The sequence below is a fragment of the Phalangium opilio genome, unplaced genomic scaffold (assembly GCF_054372755.1).
Source record: "Phalangium opilio isolate 3A_F unplaced genomic scaffold, DU_Popi_V2 ptg000352l_1, whole genome shotgun sequence".
NCBI classification, from domain to species: Eukaryota; Metazoa; Arthropoda; class Arachnida; order Opiliones; family Phalangiidae; genus Phalangium; species Phalangium opilio.
In genome coordinates this window covers 6,014,812-6,035,028 of record NW_028324228.1, presented here as the reverse complement: position 1 = coordinate 6,035,028, position 20,217 = coordinate 6,014,812, and the positions used below count along the sequence as shown (strand labels likewise).

At 45.3% G+C, this 20,217-nt stretch overlaps 1 non-coding gene across 1 annotated transcript; it reads right to left on the bottom strand.

Moving 5' to 3' along the window:
• Nucleotides 1-929: 929 nt before the first annotated feature.
• TRNAN-GUU (transfer RNA asparagine (anticodon GUU)) lies at nucleotides 930-1,002 on the bottom strand. The gene has a single exon. It is a non-coding gene; the product is annotated as a tRNA-Asn (tRNA).
• Between the last annotated feature and the right edge of the window lie 19,215 nt (nucleotides 1,003-20,217).

The following is a 20,217-nucleotide window of genomic DNA, read 5'->3' as shown; positions in this document are numbered from 1 at the left end:
ATTGTGGAAAAATTTTGGATTTTTACGTTACATGTGAGATTTCACAACACCGCTCCCGGGTGGGCTCGAACCACCAACCTTTCGGTTAACAGCCGAACGCGCTAACCATTGCTTCACGGAAGCCCAAAAATTAAATGTTCGTCAGTTATTTTTAAAAAACTCTGAATTTTACGTTACATCTAAGACCTCACAACACCGCTCCCGGGTGGGCTCGAACCACCAACCTTTCGGTTAACAGCCGAACGCGCTAACCATTGCTTCACGGAAGCCCAAAAATTAAATGTTCGTCAGGTATTGTGGAAAAACTTTAACTTTTTACGTCACATCTGAGACTTCACAACACCGCTCCCGGATGGGCTCGAACCACAAACCTTTTGAATAACAGCTGAACGCTCTAAACATTGCGCCACGGAAGCCCAAAAATTAAATGTTCGTCAGTTATTTTTAAAAAACTCTGAATTTTACGTTACATCTAAGACCTCACAACACCGCTCCCGGGTGGGCTCGAGCCACCAACCTTTCGGTTAACAGCCGAACGCGCTAACCATTGCGCCACGGAAGCCCAGAAATTAAATGGTCGTCGGGTATTGTGGAAACACTTTGGCTTTTTACGTTACATGTGAGAGCTCACAACACCGCTCCCGGGTGGGCTCGAACCACCAACCTTTCGGTTAACAGCCGAACGCGCTAACCATTGCGCCACAGAAGCCCAAAGATTAAATGTTCGTCAGGTATTTTTAAAAAACTCTGAATTTTACGTTACATCTAAGACCTCACAACACCGCTCCCGGATGGGCTCGAACCACCAACCTTTCGGTTAACAGCCGACGGCGTTAACCATTGCGCAACGGAAGCCCAAAGATTAAATGTTCGTCAGGTATTGTGGAAAAACTTTGGATTTTTACGTTACATGTGAGATCTCACAACACCGCTCCCGGGTGGGCTCGAACCACCAACCTTTCGGTTAACAGCCGAACGCGCTAACCATTGCGCCACGGAAGCCCAAAAATTAAATGGTCGTCGGGTATTGTGGAAACACTTTGGCTTTTTACGTTACATGTGAGAGCTCACAACACCGCTCTAGGGTGGGCTCGAACCACCAACCTTTCGGTTAACAGCCGAACGCGCTAACCATTGCGCCACAGAAGCCCAAAGATTAAATGTTCGTCAGGTATTTTTAAAAAACTCTGAATTTTACGTTACATCTAAGACCTCACAACACCGCTCCTGGATGGGCTCGAACCACCAACCTTTCGGTTAACAGCCGACGGCGTTAACCATTGCGCAACGGAAGCCCAAAGATTAAATGTTCGTCAGGTATTGTGGAAAAACTTTGGATTTTTACGTTACATGTGAGATCTCACAACACCGCTCCCGGGTGGGCTCGAACCACCAACCTTTCGGTTAACAGCCGAACGCGTTAACCATTGCGCCACGGAAGCCCAAAGAATAAATGTTCGTCAGTTATTGTGGAAAAACTTTGACTTTTTACGTCACATCTGAGACTTCACAACACCGCTCCCGGATGGGCTCGAACCACAAACCTTTTGAATAACAGCTGAACGCTCTAACCATTGCGCCACGGAAGACCAAAAATTTAATGTTCGTCAGTTATTTTTAAAAAACTCTGAATTTTACGTTACATCTAAGACCTCACAACACCGCTCCCGGATGGACTCGAACCACCAACCTTTCGGCTAACAGCCGACGGCGTTAACCATTGTGCAACGGAAGCCCAAAGATTAAATGTTCGTCAGGTATTGTGGAAAAACTTTGACTTTTTACGTCACATCTGAGACTTCACAACACCGCTCCCGGATGGGCTCGAACCACAAACCTTTTGAATAACAGCTGAACGCTCTAACCATTGCGCCACGGAAGACCAAAAATTTAATGTTCGTCAGTTATTTTTAAAAAACTCTGAATTTTACGTTACATCTAAGACCTCACAACACCGCTCCCGGATGGGCTCGAACCACCAACCTTTCGGCTAACAGCCGAGGGCGTTAACCATTGTGCAACGGAAGCCCAAAGATTAAATGTTCGTCAGGTATTGTGGAAAACTTTGACTTTTCACGTCACATCTGAGACTTCACAACACCGCTCCCGGATGGGCTCGAACCACAAACCTTTTGAATAACAGCTGAACGCTCTAAACATTGCGCCACGGAAGCCCAAAAATTAAATGTTCGTCAGTTATTTTTAAAAAAACTCTGAATTTTACGTTACATCTAAGACCTCACAACACTGCTCCCGGGTTAGCTCGAACCACCAACCTTTCGGTTAACAGCCGAACGCGCTAACCATTGCTTCACGGAAGCCCAAAAATTAAATGTTCGTCAGGTATTGTGGAAAAACTTTGACTTTTTACGTCACATCTGAGACTTCACAACACCGCTCCCGGATGGGCTCGAACCACTAACCTTTTGAATAACAGCTGAACGCTCTAAACATTGCGCCACGGAAGCCCAAAAATTAAATGTTCGTCAGTTATTTTTAAAAAACTCTGAATTTTACGTTACATCTAAGACCTCACAACACCGCTCCCGGATGGGCTCGAACCACCAACCTTTCGGTTAACAGCCGACGGCGTTAACCATTGCGCAACGGAAGCCCAAAGATTAAATGTTCGTCAGGTATTGTGGAAAAACTTTGGATTTTTACGTTACATGTGAGATCTCACAACACCGCTCCTGGGTGGGCTCGAACCACCAACCTTTCGGTTAACAGCCGAACGCGCTAACCATTGCGCCACGGAAGCCCAAAGATTAAATGTTCGTCAGGTATTGTGGAAAAACTTTGACTTTTTTCGTCACATCTGAGACTTCACAACACCGCTCCCGGATGGGCTCGAACCACAAACCTTTTGAATAACAGCTGAACGCTCTAAACATTGCGCCACGGAAGCCCAAAAATTAAATGTTCGTCAGTTATTTTTAAAAAACTCTGAATTTTACGTTACATCTAAGACCTCACAACACCGCTCCCGGATGGGCTCGAACCACCAACCTTTCGGTTAACAGCCGACGGCGTTAACCATTGCGCAACGGAAGCCCAAAGATTAAATGTTCGTCAGGTATTGTGGAAAAACTTTGGATTTTTACGTTACATGTGAGATCTCGCAACACCGCTCCTGGGTGGGCTCGAACCACCAACCTTTCGGTTAACAGCCGAACGCGCTAACCATTGCGCCACGGAAGCCCAAAGATTAAATGTTCGTCAGGTATTGTGGAAAAACTTTGACTTTTTTCGTCACATCTGAGACTTCACAACACCGCTCCCGGATGGGCTCGAACCACAAACCTTTTGAATAACAGCTGAACGCTCTAACCATTGCGCCACGGAAGACCAAAAATTAAATGTTCGTCAGTTATTTTTAAAAAACTCTGAATTTTACGTTACATCTAAGACCTCACAACACCGCTCCCGGATGGGCTCGAACCACCAACCTTTCGGTTAACAGCCGACGGCGTTAACCATTGTGCAACGGAAGCCCAAAGATTAAATGTTCGTCAGGTATTGTGGAAAAACTTTGACTTTTTACGTCACATCTGAGACTTCACAACACCGCTCCCGGATGGGCTCGAACCACAAACCTTTTGAATAACAGCTGAACGCTCTAACCATTGCGCCACGGAAGACCAAAAATTAAATGTTCGTCAGTTATTTTTAAAAAACTCTGAATTTTACGTTACATCTAAGAACTCACAACAACGCTCCCGGATGGGCTCGAACCACCAACCTTTCGGTTAACAGCCGACGGCGTTAACCATTGTGCAACGGAAGCCCAAAGATTAAATGTTCGTCAGGTATTGTGGAAAAACTTTGACTTTTTACGTCACATCTGAGACTTCACAACACCGCTCCCGGATGGGCTCGAACCACAAACCTTTTGAATAACAGCTGAACGCTCTAAACATTGCGCCAATGAAGCCCAAAAATTAAATGTTCGTCAGTTATTTTTAAAAAAACTCTGAATTTTACGTTACATCTAAGACCTCACAACACCGCTCCCGGGTGGGCTCGAACCACCAACCTTTCGGTTAACAGCCGAACGCGCTAACCATTGCTTCACGGAAGCCCAAAGATTAAATGTTCGTCAGGTATTGTGGAATAACTTTGACTTTTTACGTCACATCTGAGACTTCACAACACCGCTCCCGGATGGGCTCGAACCACAAACCTTTTGAATAACAGCTGAACGCTCTAAACATTGCGCCACGGAAGCCCAAAAATTAAATGTTCGTCAGTTATTTTTAAAAAACTCTGAATTTTACGTTACATCTAAGACCTCACAACACCGCTCCCGGATGGGCTCGAACCACCAACCTTTCGGTTAACAGCCGACGGCGTTAACCATTGCGCAACGGAAGCCCAAAGATTAAATGTTCGTCAGGTATTGTGGAAAAACTTTGGATTTTTACGTTACATGTGAGATCTCACAACACCGCTCCTGGGTGGGCTCGAACCACCAACCTTTCGGTTAACAGCCGAACGCGCTAACCATTGCACCACGGAAGCCCAAAGATTAAATGTTCGTCAGGTATTGTGGAAAAACTTTGACTTTTTTCGTCACATCTGAGACTTCACAACACCGCTCCCGGATGGGCTCGAACCACAAACCTTTTGAATAACAGCTGAACGCTCTAAACATTGCGCCACGGAAGCCCAAAAATTAAATGTTCGTCAGTTATTTTTAAAAAACTCTGAATTTTACGTTACATCTAAGACCTCACAACACCGCTCCCGGATGGGCTCGAACCACCAACCTTTCGGTTAACAGCCGACGGCGTTAACCATTGCGCAACGGAAGCCCAAAGATTAAATGTTCGTCAGGTATTGTGGAAAAACTTTGGATTTTTACGTTACATGTGAGATCTCGCAACACCGCTCCTGGGTGGGCTCGAACCACCAACCTTTCGGTTAACAGCCGAACGCGCTAACCATTGCGCCACGGAAGCCCAAAGATTAAATGTTCGTCAGGTATTGTGGAAAAACTTTGACTTTTTTCGTCACATCTGAGACTTCACAACACCGCTCCCGGATGGGCTCGAACCACAAACCTTTTGAATAACAGCTGAACGCTCTAACCATTGCGCCACGGAAGACCAAAAATTAAATGTTCGTCAGTTATTTTTAAAAAACTCTGAATTTTACGTTACATCTAAGACCTCACAACACCGCTCCCGGATGGGCTCGAACCACCAACCTTTCGGTTAACAGCCGACGGCGTTAACCATTGTGCAACGGAAGCCCAAAGATTAAATGTTCGTCAGGTATTGTGGAAAAACTTTGACTTTTTACGTCACATCTGAGACTTCACAACACCGCTCCCGGATGGGCTCGAACCACAAACCTTTTGAATAACAGCTGAACGCTCTAAACATTGCGCCAATGAAGCCCAAAAATTAAATGTTCGTCAGTTATTTTTAAAAAACTCTGAATTTTACGTTACATCTAAGACCTCACAACACCGCTCCCGGGTGGGCTCGAACCACCAACCTTTCGGTTAACAGCCGAACGCGCTAACCATTGCTTCACGGAAGCCCAAAGATTAAATGTTCGTCAGGTATTGTGGAAAAACTTTGACTTTTTACGTCACATCTGAGACTTCACAACACCGCTCCCGGATGGGCTCGAACCACAAACCTTTTGAATAACAGCTGAACGCTCTAACCATTGCGCCACGGAAGACCAAAAATTAAATGTTCGTCAGTTATTTTTAAAAAACTCTGAATTTTACGTTACATCTAAGACCTCCCAACACCGCTCCCGGATGGGCTCGAACCACCAACCTTTCGGTTAACAGCCGACGGCGTTAACCATTGTGCAACGGAAGCCCAAAGATTAAATGTTCGTCAGGTATTGTGGAAAAACTTTGACTTTTTACGTCACATCTGAGACTTCACAACAACGCTCCCGGATGGGCTCGAACCACAAACCTTTTGAATAACAGCTGAACGCTCTAAACATTGCGCCAATGAAGCCCAAAAATTAAATGTTCGTCAGTTATTTTTAAAAAACTCTGAATTTTACGTTACATCTAAGACCTCACAACACCGCTCCCGGGTGGGCTCGAACCACCAACCTTTCGGTTAACAGCCGAACGCGCTAACCATTGCTTCACGGAAGCCCAAAGATTAAATGTTCGTCAGGTATTGTGGAAAAACTTTGACTTTTTACGTCACATCTGAGACTTCACAACACCGCTCCCGGATGGGCTCGAACCACAAACCTTTTGAATAACAGCTGAACGCTCTAAACATTGCGCCACGGAAGCCCAAAAATTAAATGTTCGTCAGTTATTTTTAAAAAACTCTGAATTTTACGTTACATCTAAGACCTCACAACACCGCTCCCGGGTGGGCTCGAACCACCAACCTTTCGGTTAACAGCCGAACGCGCTAACCATTGCTTCACGGAAGCCCAAAGATTAAATGTTCGTCAGGTATTGTGGAATAACTTTGACTTTTTACGTCACATCTGAGACTTCACAACACCGCTCCCGGATGGGCTCGAACCACAAACCTTTTGAATAACAGCTGAACGCTCTAAACATTGCGCCACGGAAGCCCAAAAATTAAATGTTCGTCAGTTATTTTTAAAAAACTCTGAATTTTACGTTACATCTAAGACCTCACAACACCGTTCCCGGGTGGGCTCGAACCACCAACCTTTCGGTTAACAGCCGAACGCGCTAACCATTGCTTCAAGAAGCCCAAAAATTAAATGTTCGTCAGGTATTGTGGAAAAACTTTAACTTTTTACGTCACATCTGAGACTTCACAACACCGCTCCCGGATGGGCTCGAACCACAAACCTTTTGAATAACAGCTGAACGCTCTAAACATTGCGCAACGGAAGCCCAAAGATTAAATGTTCGTCAGGTATTGTGGGAAAACTTTGGATTTTTACGTTACATGTGAGATCTCACAACACCGCTCCTGGGTGGGCTCGAACCACCAACCTTTCGGTTAACAGCCGAACGCGCTAACCATTGCGCCACGGAAGCCCAAAGATTAAATGTTCGTCAGGTATTGTGGAAAAACTTTGACTTTTTACGTCACATCTGAGACTTCACAACACCGCTCCCGGATGGGCTCGAACCACAAACCTTTTGAATAACAGCTGAACGCTCTAAACATTGCGCAACGGAAGCCCAAAGATTAAATGTTCGTCAGGTATTGTGGAAAAACTTTGGATTTTTACGTTACATGTGAGATCTCACAACACCGCTCCTGGGTGGGCTCGAACCACCAACCTTTCGGTTAACAGCCGAACGCGCTAACCATTGCGCCACGGAAGCCCAAAGATTAAATGTTCGTCAGGTATTGTGGAAAAACTTTGACTTTTTACGTCACATCTGAGACTTCACAACACCGCTCCCGGATGGGCTCGAACCACAAACCTTTTGAATAACAGCTGAACGCTCTAAACATTGCGCCACGGAAGCCCAAAGATTAAATGTTCGTCAGGTATTGTGGAGAAACTTTGGATTTTTACGTTACATGTGAGATCTCACAACACCGCTCCTGGGTGGGCTCGAACCACCAACCTTTCGGTTAACAGCCGAACGCGCTAACCATTGCGCCACGGAAGCCCAAAGATTAAATGTTCGTCAGGTATTGTGGAAAAACTTTGGATTTTTACGTTACATGTGAGATCTCACAACACCGCTCCTGGGTGGGCTCGAACCACCAACCTTTCGGTTAACAGCCGAACGCGCTAACCATTGCGCCACGGAAGCCCAAAGATTAAATGTTCGTCAGGTATTGTGGAAAAACTTTGACTTTTTACCACACATCTGAGACTTCACAACACCGCTCCCGGATGGGCTCGAACCACAAACCTTTTGAATAACAGCTGAACGCTCTAACCATTGCGACACGGAAGACCAAAAATTAAATGTTCGTCAGTTATTTTTAAAAAACTCTGAATTTTACGTTACATCTAAGACCTCACAACACCGCTCCCGGATGGGCTCGAACCACCAACCTTTCGGTTAACAGCCGACGGCGTTAACCATTGTGCAACGGAAGCCCAAAGATTAAATGTTCGTCAGGTATTGTGGAAAAACTTTGACTTTTTACGTCACATCTGAGACTTCACAACACCGCTCCCGGATGGGCTCGAACCACCAACCTTTCGGTTAACAGCCGAACGCGCTAACCATTGCTTCACGGAAGCCCAAAGATTAAATGTTCGTCAGGTATTGTGGAAAAACTTTGATTTTTACGTCACATCTGAGACTTCACAACACCGCTCCCGGATGGGCTCGAACCACAAACCTTTTGAATAACAGCTGAACGCTCTAAACATTGCGCCACGGAAGCCCAAAAATTAAATGTTCGTCAGTTATTTTTAAAAAACTCTGAATTTTACGTTACATCTAAGACCTCACAACACCGCTCCCGGATGGGCTCGAACCACCAACCTTTTGGTTAACAGCCGACGGCGTTAACCATTGTGCAACGGAAGCCCAAAGATTAAATGTTCGTCAGGTATTGTGGAAAAACTTTGACTTTTTACGTCACATCTGAGACTTCACAACACCGCTCCCGGATGGGCTCGAACCACAAACCTTTTGAATAACAGCTGAACGCTCTAAACATTGCGCCACGGAAGCCCAAAAATTAAATGTTCGTCAGTTATTTTTAAAAAACTCTGAATTTTACATTACATCTAAGACCTCACAACACCGTTCCCGGGTGGGCTCGAACCACCAACCTTTCGGTTAACAGCCGAACGCGCTAACCATTGCTTCACGGAAGCCCAAAAATTAAATGTTCGTCAGGTATTGTGGAAAAACTTTAACTTTTTACGTCACATCTGAGACTTCACAACACCGCTCCCGGATGGGCTCGAACCACAAACCTTTTGAATAACAGCTGAACGCTCTAACCATTGCGCCACGGAAGCCCAAAAATTAAATGTTCGTCAGTTATTTTTAAAAAACTCTGAATTTTACGTTACATCTAAGACCTCACAACACCGTTCCCGGGTGGGCTCGAACCACCAACCTTTCGGTTAACAGCCGAACGCGCTAACCATTGCTTCACGGAAGCCCAAAAATTAAATGTTCGTCAGGTATTGTGGAAAAACTTTAACTTTTTACGTCACATCTGAGACTTCACAACACCGCTCCCGGATGGGCTCGAACCACAAACCTTTTGAATAACAGCTGAACGCTCTAAACATTGCGCAACGGAAGCCCAAAGATTAAATGTTCGTCAGGTATTGTGGAAAAACTTTGGATTTTTACGTTACATGTGAGATCTCACAACACCGCTCCTGGGTGGGCTCGAACCACCAACCTTTCGGTTAACAGCCGAACGCGCTAACCATTGCGCCACGGAAGCCCAAAGATTAAATGTTCGTCAGGTATTGTGGAAAAACTTTGGATTTTTACGTTACATGTGAGATCTCACAACACCGCTCCTGGGTGGGCTCGAACCACCAACCTTTCGGTTAACAGCCGAACGCGCTAACCATTGCTTCACGGAAGCCCAAAAATTAAATGTTCGTCAGGTATTGTGGAAAAACTTTAACTTTTTACGTCACATCTGAGACTTCACAACACCGCTCCCGGATGGGCTCGAACCACAAACCTTTTGAATAACAGCTGAACGCTCTAAACATTGCGCAACGGAAGCCCAAAGATTAAATGTTCGTCAGGTATTGTGGAAAAACTTTGGATTTTTACGTTACATGTGAGATCTCACAACACCGCTCCTGGGTGGGCTCGAACCACCAACCTTTCGGTTAACAGCCGAACGCGCTAACCATTGCGCCACGGAAGCCCAAAGATTAAATGTTCGTCAGGTATTGTGGAAAAACTTTGACTTTTTACGTCACATCTGAGACTTCACAACACCGCTCCCGGATGGGCTCGAACCACAAACCTTTTGAATAACAGCTGAACGCTCTAAACATTGCGCCACGGAAGCCCAAAGATTAAATGTTCGTCAGGTATTGTGGAAAAACTTTGGATTTTTACGTTACATGTGAGATCTCACAACACCGCTCCTGGGTGGGCTCGAACCACCAACCTTTCGGTTAACAGCCGAACGCGCTAACCATTGCGCCACGGAAGCCCAAAATTAAATGTTCGTCAGGTATTGTGGAAAAACTTTGGATTTTTACGTTACATGTGAGATCTCACAACACCGCTCCTGGGTGGGCTCGAACCACCAACCTTTCGGTTAACAGCCGAACGCGCTAACCATTGCGCCACGGAAGCCCAAAGATTAAATGTTCGTCAGGTATTGTGGAAAAACTTTGACTTTTTACGTCACATCTGAGACTTCACAACACCGCTCCCGGATGGGCTCGAACCACAAACCTTTTGAATAACAGCTGAACGCTCTAACCATTGCGCCACGGAAGACCAAAAATTAAATGTTCGTCAGTTATTTTTAAAAAACTCTGAATTTTACGTTACATCTAAGACCTCACAACACCGCTCCCGGATGGGCTCGAACCACCAACCTTTCGGTTAACAGCCGACGGCGTTAACCATTGTGCAACGGAAGCCCAAAGATTAAATGTTCGTCAGGTATTGTGGAAAAACTTTGACTTTTTACGTCACATCTGAGACTTCACAACACCGCTCCCGGATGGGCTCGAACCACCAACCTTTCGGTTAACAGCCGAACGCTCTAACCATTGCTTCACGGAAGCCCAAAGATTAAATGTTCGTCAGGTATTGTGGAAAAACTTTGATTTTTACGTCACATCTGAGACTTCACAACACCGCTCCCGGATGGGCTCGAACCACAAACCTTTTGAATAACAGCTGAACGCTCTAAACATTGCGCCACGGAAGCCCAAAAATTAAATGTTCGTCAGTTATTTTTAAAAAACTCTGAATTTTACGTTACATCTAAGACCTCACAACACCGCTCCCGGATGGGCTCGAACCACCAACCTTTCGGTTAACAGCCGACGGCGTTAACCATTGTGCAACGGAAGCCCAAAGATTAAATGTTCGTCAGGTATTGTGGAAAAACTTTGACTTTTTACGTCACATCTGAGACTTCACAACACCGCTCCCGGATGGGCTCGAACCACAAACCTTTTGAATAACAGCTGAACGCTCTAACCATTGCGCCACGGAAGACCAAAAATTAAATGTTCGTCAGTTATTTTTAAAAAACTCTGAATTTTACGTTACATCTAAGACCTCACAACACCGCTCCCGGATGGGCTCGAACCACCAACCTTTCGGTTAACAGCCGACGGCGTTAACCATTGTGCAACGGAAGCCCAAAGATTAAATGTTCGTCAGGTATTGTGGAAAAACTTTGACTTTTTACGTCACATCTGAGACTTCACAACACCGCTCCCGGATGGGCTCGAACCACCAACCTTTCGGTTAACAGCCGAACGCTCTAACCATTGCTTCACGGAAGCCCAAAGATTAAATGTTCGTCAGGTATTGTGGAAAAACTTTGATTTTTACGTCACATCTGAGACTTCACAACACCGCTCCCGGATGGGCTCGAACCACAAACCTTTTGAATAACAGCTGAACGCTCTAAACATTGCGCCACGGAAGCCCAAAAATTAAATGTTCGTCAGTTATTTTTAAAAAACTCTGAATTTTACGTTACATCTAAGACCTCACAACACCGCTCCCGGATGGGCTCGAACCACCAACCTTTCGGTTAACAGCCGACGGCGTTAACCATTGTGCAACGGAAGCCCAAAGATTAAATGTTCGTCAGGTATTGTGGAAAAACTTTGACTTTTTACGTCACATCTGAGACTTCACAACACCGCTCCCGGATGGGCTCGAACCACAAACCTTTTGAATAACAGCTGAACGCTCTAAACATTGCGCCACGGAAGCCCAAAAATTAAATGTTCGTCAGTTATTTTTAAAAAACTCTGAATTTTACGTTACATCTAAGACCTCAGAACACCGTTCCCGGGTGGGCTCGAACCACCAACCTTTCGGTTAACAGCCGAACGCGCTAACCATTGCTTCACGGAAGCCCAAAGATTAAATGTTCGTCAGGTATTGTGGAAAAACTTTGACTTTTTACGTCACATCTGAGACTTCACAACACCGCTCCCGGATGGGCTCGAACCACAAACCTTTTGAATAACAGCTGAACGCTCTAACCATTGCGCCACGGAAGACCAAAAATTAAATGTTCGTCAGTTATTTTTAAAAAACTCTGAATTTTACGTTACATCTAAGACCTCACAACACCGCTCCCGGATGGGCTCGAACCACCAACCTTTCGGTTAACAGCCGACGGCGTTAACCATTGTGCAACGGAAGCCCAAAGATTAAATGTTCGTCAGGTATTGTGGAAAAACTTTGACTTTTTACGTCACATCTGAGACTTCACAACACCGCTCCCGGATGGGCTCGAACCACCAACCTTTCGGTTAACAGCCGAACGCGCTAACCATTGCTTCACGGAAGCCCAAAGATTAAATGTTCGTCAGGTATTGTGGAAAAACTTTGATTTTTACGTCACATCTGAGACTTCACAACACCGCTCCCGGATGGGCTCGAACCACAAACCTTTTGAATAACAGCTGAACGCTCTAAACATTGCGCCACGGAAGCCCAAAAATTAAATGTTCGTCAGTTATTTTTAAAAAACTCTGAATTTTACGTTACATCTAAGACCTCACAACACCGCTCCCGGATGGGCTCGAACCACCAACCTTTCGGTTAACAGCCGACGGCGTTAACCATTGTGCAACGGAAGCCCAAAGATTAAATGTTCGTCAGGTATTGTGGAAAAACTTTGACTTTTTACGTCACATCTGAGACTTCACAACACCGCTCCCGGATGGGCTCGAACCACAAACCTTTTGAATAACAGCTGAACGCTCTAAACATTGCGCCACGGAAGCCCAAAAATTAAATGTTCGTCAGTTATTTTTAAAAAACTCTGAATTTTACGTTACATCTAAGACCTCACAACACCGTTCCCGGGTGGGCTCGAACCACCAACCTTTCGGTTAACAGCCGAACGCGCTAACCATTGCTTCACGGAAGCCCAAAAATTAAATGTTCGTCAGGTATTGTGGAAAAACTTTAACTTTTTACGTCACATCTGAGACTTCACAACACCGCTCCCGGATGGGCTCGAACCACAAACCTTTTGAATAACAGCTGAACGCTCTAACCATTGCGCCACGGAAGCCCAAAAATTAAATGTTCGTCAGTTATTTTTAAAAAACTCTGAATTTTACGTTACATCTAAGACCTCACAACACCGTTCCCGGGTGGGCTCAAACCACCAACCTTTCGGTTAACAGCCGAACGCGCTAACCATTGCTTCACGGAAGCCCAAAAATTAAATGTTCGTCAGGTATTGTGGAAAAACTTTAACTTTTTACGTCACATCTGAGACTTCACAACACCGCTCCCGGATGGGCTCGAACCACAAACCTTTTGAATAACAGCTGAACGCTCTAAACATTGCGCAACGGAAGCCCAAAGATTAAATGTTCGTCAGGTATTGTGGAAAAACTTTGGATTTTTACGTTACATGTGAGATCTCACAACACCGCTCCTGGGTGGGCTCGAACCACCAACCTTTCGGTTAACAGCCGAACGCGCTAACCATTGCGCCACGGAAGCCCAAAGATTAAATGTTCGTCAGGTATTGTGGAAAAACTTTGGATTTTTACGTTACATGTGAGATCTCACAACACCGCTCCTGGTGGGCTCGAACCACCAACCTTTCGGTTAACAGCCGAACGCGCTAACCATTGCGCCACGGAAGCCCAAAGATTAAATGTTCGTCAGGTATTGTGGAAAAACTTTGACTTTTTACGTCACATCTGAGACTTCACAACACCGCTCCCGGATGGGCTCGAACCACAAACCTTTTGAATAACAGCTGAACGCTCTAACCATTGCGCCACGGAAGACCAAAAATTAAATGTTCGTCAGTTATTTTTAAAAAACTCTGAATTTTACGTTACATCTAAGACCTCACAACACCGCTCCCGGATGGGCTCGAACCACCAACCTTTCGGTTAACAGCCGACGGCGTTAACCATTGTGCAACGGAAGCCCAAAGATTAAATGTTCGTCAGGTATTGTGGAAAAACTTTGACATTTTACGTCACATCTGAGACTTCACAACACCGCTCCCGGATGGGCTCGAACCACCAACCTTTCGGTTAACAGCCGAACGCGCTAACCATTGCTTCACGGAAGCCCAAAGATTAAATGTTCGTCAGGTATTGTGGAAAAACTTTGACTTTTTACGTCACATCTGAGACTTCACAACACCGCTCCCGGATGGGCTCGAACCACAAACCTTTTGAATAACAGCTGAACGCTCTAAACATTGCGCCACGGAAGCCCAAAAATTAAATGTTCGTCAGTTATTTTTAAAAAACTCTGAATTTTACGTTACATCTAAGACCTCACAACACCGCTCCCGGGTGGGCTCGAACCACCAACCTTTCGGTTAACAGCCGAACGCGCTAACCATTGCTTCACGGAAGCCCAAAAATTAAATGTTCGTCAGGTATTGTGGAAAAACTTTGGATTTTTACGTTACATGTGAGATCTCACAACACCGCTCCTGGGTGGGCTCGAACCACCAACCTTTCGGTTAACAGCCGAACGCGCTAACCATTGCGCCACGGAAGCCCAAAGATTAAATGTTCGTCAGGTATTGTGGAAAAACTTTGACTTTTTACGTCACATCTGAGACTTCACAACACCGCTCCCGGATGGGCTCGAACCACAAACCTTTTGAATAACACCTGAACGCTCTAACCATTGCGCCACGGAAGACCAAAAATTAAATGTTCGTCAGTTATTTTTAAAAAACTCTGAATTTTACGTTACATCTAAGACCTCACAACACCGCTCCCGGATGGGCTCGAACCACCAACCTTTCGGTTAACAGCCGACGGCGTTAACCATTGTGCAACGGAAGCCCAAAGATTAAATGTTCGTCAGGTATTGTGGAAAAACTTTGACTTTTTACGTCACATCTGAGACTTCACAACACCGCTCCCGGATGGGCTCGAACCACAAACCTTTTGAATAACAGCTGAACGCTCTAAACATTGCGCCAATGAAGCCCAAAAATTAAATGTTCGTCAGTTATTTTTAAAAAACTCTGAGTTTTACGTTACATCTAAGACCTCACAACACCGCTCCCGGGTGGGCTCGAACCACCAACCTTTCGGTTGACAGCCGAACGCGCTAACCATTGCTTCAAGGAAGCCCAAAGATTAAATGTTCGTCAGGTATTGTGGAAAAACTTTGACTTTTTACGTCACATCTGAGACTTCACAACACCGCTCCCGGATGGGCTCGAACCACCAACCTTTCGGTTAACAGCCGACGGCGTTAACCATTGTGCAACGGAAGCCCAAAGATTAAATGTTCGTCAGGTATTGTGGAAAAACTTTGACTTTTTACGTCACATCTGAGACTTCACAACACCGCTCCCGGATGGGCTCGAACCACAAACCTTTTGAATAACAGCTGAACGCTCTAAACATTGCGCCAATGAAGCCCAAAAATTAAATGTTCGTCAGTTATTTTTAAAAAACTCTGAATTTTACGTTACATCTAAGACCTCACAACACCGCTCCCGGGTGGGCTCGAACCACCAACCTTTCGGTTAACAGCCGAACGCGCTAACCATTGCTTCACGGAAGCCCAAAGATTAAATGTTCGTCAGGTATTGTGGAAAAACTTTGGATTTTTACGTTACATGTGAGATCTCACAACACCGCTCCTGGGTGGGCTCGAACCACCAACCTTTCGGTTAACAGCCGAACGCGCTAACCATTGCGCCACGGAAGCCCAAAGATTAAATGTTCGTCAGGTATTGTGGAAAAACTTTGACTTTTTACGTCACATCTGAGACTTCACAACACCGCTCCCGGATGGGCTCGAACCACAAACCTTTTGAATAACAGCTGAACGCTCTAACCATTGCGCCACGGAAGACCAAAAATTAAATGTTCGTCAGTTATTTTTAAAAAACTCTGAATTTTACGTTACATCTAAGACCTCACAACACCGCTCCCGGATGGGCTCGAACCACCAACCTTTCGGTTAACAGCCGACGGCGTTAACCATTGTGCAACGGAAGCCCAAAGATTAAATGTTCGTCAGGTATTGTGGAAAAACTTTGACATTTTACGTCACATCTGAGACTTCACAACACCGCTCCCGGATGGGCTCGAACCACCAACCTTTCGGTTAACAGCCGAACGCGCTAACCATTGCTTCACGGAAGCCCAAAGATTAAATGTTCGTCAGGTATTGTGGAAAAACTTTGACTTTTTACGTCACATCTGAGACTTCACAACACCGCTCCCGGATGGGCTCGAACCACAAACCTTTTGAATAACAGCTGAACGCTCTAAACATTGCGCCACGGAAGCCCAAAAATTAAATGTTCGTCAGTTATTTTTAAAAAACTCTGAATTTTACGTTACATCTAAGACCTCACAACACCGCTCCCGGGTGGGCTCGAACCACCAACCTTTCGGTTAACAGCCGAACGCGCTAACCATTGCTTCACGGAAGCCCAAAAATTAAATGTTCGTCAGGTATTGTGGAAAAACTTTGGATTTTTACGTTACATGTGAGATCTCACAACACCGCTCCTGGGTGGGCTCGAACCACCAACCTTTCGGTTAACAGCCGAACGCGCTAACCATTGCGCCACGGAAGCCCAAAGATTAAATGTTCGTCAGGTATTGTGGAAAAACTTTGACTTTTTACGTCACATCTGAGACTTCACAACACCGCTCCCGGATGGGCTCGAACCACAAACCTTTTGAATAACAGCTGAACGCTCTAACCATTGCGCCACGGAAGACCAAAAATTAAATGTTCGTCAGTTATTTTTAAAAAACTCTGAATTTTACGTTACATCTAAGACCTCACAACACCGCTCCCGGATGGGCTCGAACCACCAACCTTTCGGTTAACAGCCGACGGCGTTAACCATTGTGCAACGGAAGCCCAAAGATTAAATGTTCGTCAGGTATTGTGGAAAAACTTTGACTTTTTACGTCACATCTGAGACTTCACAACACCGCTCCCGGATGGGCTCGAACCACAAACCTTTTGAATAACAGCTGAACGCTCTAAACATTGCGCCAATGAAGCCCAAAAATTAAATGTTCGTCAGTTATTTTTAAAAAACTCTGAGTTTTACGTTACATCTAAGACCTCACAACACCGCTCCCGGGTGGGCTCGAACCACCAACCTTTCGGTTGACAGCCGAACGCGCTAACCATTGCTTCAAGGAAGCCCAAAGATTAAATGTTCGTCAGGTATTGTGGAAAAACTTTGACTTTTTACGTCACATCTGAGACTTCACAACACCGCTCCCGGATGGGCTCGAACCACCAACCTTTCGGTTAACAGCCGACGGCGTTAACCATTGTGCAACGGAAGCCCAAAGATTAAATGTTCGTCAGGTATTGTGGAAAAACTTTGACTTTTTACGTCACATCTGAGACTTCACAACACCGCTCCCGGATGGGCTCGAACCACAAACCTTTTGAATAACAGCTGAACGCTCTAAACATTGCGCCAATGAAGCCCAAAAATTAAATGTTCGTCAGTTATTTTTAAAAAACTCTGAATTTTACGTTACATCTAAGACCTCACAACACCGCTCCCGGGTGGGCTCGAACCACCAACCTTTCGGTTAACAGCCGAACGCGCTAACCATTGCTTCACGGAAGCCCAAAGATTAAATGTTCGTCAGGTATTGTGGAAAAACTTTGGATTTTTACGTTACATGTGAGATCTCACAACACCGCTCCTGGGTGGGCTCGAACCACCAACCTTTCGGTTAACAGCCGAACGCGCTAACCATTGCGCCACGGAAGCCCAAAGATTAAATGTTCGTCAGGTATTGTGGAAAAACTTTGACTTTTTACGTCACATCTGAGACTTCACAACACCGCTCCCGGATGGGCTCGAACCACAAACCTTTTGAATAACAGCTGAACGCTCTAACCATTGCGCCACGGAAGACCAAAAATTAAATGTTCGTCAGTTATTTTTAAAAAACTCTGAATTTTACGTTACATCTAAGACCTCACAACACCGCTCCCGGATGGGCTCGAACCACCAACCTTTCGGTTAACAGCCGACGGCGTTAACCATTGTGCAACGGAAGCCCAAAGATTAAATGTTCGTCAGGTATTGTGGAAAAACTTTGACATTTTACGTCACATCTGAGACTTCACAACACCGCTCCCGGATGGGCTCGAACCACCAACCTTTCGGTTAACAGCCGAACGCGCTAACCATTGCTTCACGGAAGCCCAAAGATTAAATGTTCGTCAGGTATTGTGGAAAAACTTTGACTTTTTACGTCACATCTGAGACTTCACAACACCGCTCCCGGATGGGCTCGAACCACAAACCTTTTGAATAACAGCTGAACGCTCTAAACATTGCGCCACGGAAGCCCAAAAATTAAATGTTCGTCAGTTATTTTTAAAAAACTCTGAATTTTACGTTACATCTAAGACCTCACAACACCGCTCCCGGGTGGGCTCGAACCACCAACCTTTCGGTTAACAGCCGAACGCGCTAACCATTGCTTCACGGAAGCCCAAAAATTAAATGTTCGTCAGGTATTGTGGAAAAACTTTGGATTTTTACGTTACATGTGAGATCTCACAACACCGCTCCTGGGTGGGCTCGAACCACCAACCTTTCGGTTAACAGCCGAACGCGCTAACCATTGCGCCACGGAAGCCCAAAGATTAAATGTTCGTCAGGTATTGTGGAAAAACTTTGACTTTTTACGTCACATCTGAGACTTCACAACACCGCTCCCGGATGGGCTCGAACCACAAACCTTTTGAATAACAGCTGAACGCTCTAACCATTGCGCCACGGAAGACCAAAAATTAAATGTTCGTCAGTTATTTTTAAAAAACTCTGAATTTTACGTTACATCTAAGACCTCACAACACCGCTCCCGGATGGGCTCGAACCACCAACCTTTCGGTTAACAGCCGACGGCGTTAACCATTGTGCAACGGAAGCCCAAAGATTAAATGTTCGTCAGGTATTGTGGAAAAACTTTGACTTTTTACGTCACATCTGAGACTTCACAACACCGCTCCCGGATGGGCTCGAACCACAAACCTTTTGAATAACAGCTGAACGCTCTAAACATTGCGCCAATGAAGCCCAAAAATTAAATGTTCGTCAGTTATTTTTAAAAAACTCTGAATTTTACGTTACATCTAAGACCTCACAACACCGCTCCCGGGTGGGCTCGAACCACCAACCTTTCGGTTAACAGCCGAACGCGCTAACCATTGCTTCACGGAAGCCCAAAGATTAAATGTTCGTCAGGTATTGTGGAAAAACTTTGACTTTTTACGTCACATCTGAGACTTCACAACACCGCTCCCGGATGGGCTCGAACCACAAACCTTTTGAATAACAGCTGAACGCTCTAAACATTGCGCCACGGAAGCCCAAAACTTAAATGTTCGTCAGTTATTTTTAAAAAACTCTGAATTTTACGTTACATCTAAGACCTCACAACACCGCTCCCGGGTGGGCTCGAACCACCAACCTTTCGGTTAACAGCCGAACGCGCTAACCATTGCTTCAAGGAAGCCCAAAGATTAAATGTTCGTCAGGTATTGTGGAAAAACTTTGACTTTTTACGTCACATCTGAGACTTCACAACACCGCTCCCGGATGGGCTCGAACCACCAACCTTTCGGTTAACAGCCGACGGCGTTAACCATTGTGCAACGGAAGCCCAAAGATTAAATGTTCGTCAGGTATTTTGGAAAAACTTTGACTTTTTACGTCACATCTGAGACTTCACAACACCGCTCCCGGATGGGCTCGAACCACAAACCTTTTGAATAACAGCTGAACGCTCTAAACATTGCGCCACGGAAGCCCAAAAATTAAATGTTCGTCAGTTATTTTTAAAAAACTCTGAATTTTACGTTACATCTAAGACCTCACAACACCGCTCCCGGGTGGGCACGAGCCACCAACCTTTCGGTTAACAGCCGAACGCGCTAACCATTGCGCCACGGAAGCCCAAAAATTAAATGGTCGTCGGGTATTGTGGAAACACTTTGGCTTTTTACGTTACATGTGAGAGCTCACAACACCGCTCCCGGGTGGGCTCGAACCACCAACCTTTCGGTTAACAGCCGAACGCGCTAACCATTGCGCCACAGAAGCCCAAAGATTA